The 2,605-nt window shown below is 47.6% G+C and overlaps 1 pseudogene; it reads left to right on the top strand.

The window, feature by feature from the left end:
* The first annotated feature begins 239 nt into the window (after positions 1–239).
* On the top strand, positions 240–1,417 carry LOC102381211 (annotated as a pseudogene).
* Positions 1,418–2,605: the final 1,188 nt, after the last annotated feature.

The raw sequence follows: 2,605 nt of genomic DNA, 5'->3' as shown, positions 1-2,605 counted from the left end.
TCATGTAAATAGCCATGTCAAAAATCTCTTAGAGTAGCAAGAGCTGGTCATGGTGTTAGAGCTGTGTCTGGGACAGACAGTTAAGACAACGGCTTTACAGATCTGTTTTAACCCAGGATTTTGGCTCAGTCTATTTTAGCATACGTCGGCCAGAAAAAGTTACTGTACATCTAAAGTTCCCCAAGCTGGGGAGATATCTGGATCCAAGAAGGTGCTTTAAGTTTATTTCTCATATCTAGAACAGCAACCAGTAACAACTACACAGTTATTTAAAAAGCAAAACAGATTGCTGCACTTCTGGCTGGACTCCAGGGAAATTGGTTTCCATGCCTGCCTCACTCAGATGTTCTTTGTCCATGCCTTCTCATCGGTTGAGTCGGGCGTTCTCATGGCCATGGCGCTGGACCGCTTCATTGCTAATGCTACCCACTCTGGCACTCCAGCACCCTCTCCATCCCAGTGACAATGGCAATAGGAAGCCTAGTGCTGACACGTGCCGTCCTCTTGGTGAGCCCCATTTCCATCCTTGCAAGCCGGCTTCCCTTCTGCGGGCACCGCCTCATCTCCCACTCCTACTGCGAGCACATGGCTGTGGTGAAGCTGGTGTGTGGAGATGCCAGAGCCAACGTTGTGTATGGCCTACTTGTGGCTTTTGTGGTGGTGGGCTTTGATGTGCTCATGATCTCTGTGTCCTATGCCATGATCCTGCGGACGGTCATGAGGCTCCCATCCACCGAAGCCCGTCTCAAAGCTGTCAGCACCTGCACTTCCCACACCTGTGTCATCCTGGCGTTGTATGTCCCAGCCCTCTTCACCTTCCTCACCCACCGCTTTGGCCACCACATCCCACACCACCTTCACATCATGGTGGCCAATCTCTACCTCCTGGTACCCCCAATGCTGAACCCTATTGTGTATGGGGTGAGAACCAAGCAGATCCGGGACAGGGTGATCCGTCTGTTCCACCCAAAAGGGGTTTGAACCAGGCTGGGGGGCGGGGGGGGCACTGACATATGGCATCTTAGTGTCACTGCTTACCAGGGTCATTGTTTCATGGAGCTCTTTAAAGCTGTCCTGCACTCCATAAGAACGAGCATTCACTGGGTCAGACCATTGCACATCTAGCTCAGTGACAGAGTTTGCATGCGGCAGTTAAGGCCAAATAGGGCATATCCGGAGTTTTCCACTCTGTGTCCCTGTCACATTGCAAAGGTTTAGGATATTTTTATTCAGATTCTGCTCTCCCATCTTCTATTCAGTACCAGGAATTGGTCTAATCTACTGGACTCCAAACCCCAGCCTCTTGATCTGGGCCGCCCAATTAACCTCCGCAACTTCCCATAGCGCTGTATTTGAAACATTGGTTTGAAGAATAGGCTCATTTTGCTAGTATTAAACCTGCTACCCTTTCACGTGTGTCCCGTACTTCTAGTATTTTGACGATTATTAAAATGCTTGTTCATGTGTGTGTTCATGTGTGCAGGTGGACTGTTTGTGAAGGCGTGCATTCATGTGTGTGCATCCCTTTTCAGTGCTAATATGTGTACCTTAGTTACTTTGCAGCACAATGATGTATGCATGTGTCCTAGCCACCTGCGGAGGGTTCAGCATTAAGAGTATGGTCGGGGGTAGAAAGGTAAGAAAGATTTATTGACTTAACAAAAACACAACTACGCGTAGTAACAAGACAAACAACGACAGACAAAGCAATTCACGTCGGCAACTTATCGGCAGTCCCCTCTGATGCCTGATACAGAGCAAGCCAATTCAGCTAATCAGGCGTTCCTGAATGACACTGTCCAAAGGGCTACCGGGAAGGACCCTGGCATGCAGTCCTTGGGCTCCTCGAGGTCCACGGGCCCACTGATCCAGGCAACAGCTAACTCATCCTTTTCACAGAGCTCTATCTTCCTTCTGAATGGTTTCCAGATATTCCAGCCATTTTAAAGCTTCTCAATGGTTTTGATAACGTACAACCACTCAGATTTCTTTTATTTCAACTGACCTTAGACTTACCAATTAGCCTTACTACTTCAAGGCTTTGCTAAATATACTAGGCCTTACTTTATACAAGGCCTCACAACATCTTAGATTTAAGTAGGTTTTTAGCAACATCTAGCTTAATATGTAAACAAATACAGAAAAACACTTTGTCTAATCTTCATAGGGCCTTCAGCAAGCACCTTTATCACACAGACATCATTTCAGCTGTCACAGCATGTAGTCATATTTCTCAATTCATTGAACAACCAAAGGAAGCCATGAGACCCCGCGGTGTGGACTGCCCATCAAGCAGGAACCACTGTATATCTAATGTCATGAATTGATTCTAGAGGTCCCAAGGATGCTGGATTCTCTCCAAATACAGAAAGGAGTCAGTGCCTGCCTGGAGAGCTTCCTGTCCAAGAAGGACCACCCAAAGAAAGGAAGAAGGACGTTTTGCTATCAGCACATTAAAGCCTTGGTCTGGCGTGACTAGGCCTCTTTTCCCAAGTCACTCATGGGGGTGTGGCAGAGGCAGGAATTGAATCCTGAAGTAGGGACTTCGGTTTCCTGAGTCCTGGGTGATTGTCTTAACCAGAAAATCAGCCTGCTGCTCCAACTG

The sequence above is a fragment of the Alligator sinensis genome, unplaced genomic scaffold, assembly GCF_000455745.1.
Source record: "Alligator sinensis unplaced genomic scaffold, ASM45574v1 scaffold2322_1, whole genome shotgun sequence".
In the NCBI taxonomy this organism is placed as follows: domain Eukaryota; kingdom Metazoa; phylum Chordata; order Crocodylia; family Alligatoridae; genus Alligator; species Alligator sinensis.
The sequence above is the reverse complement of the archived record's forward strand: the minus strand, read 5'-3'. Positions and strand labels throughout refer to the sequence as shown.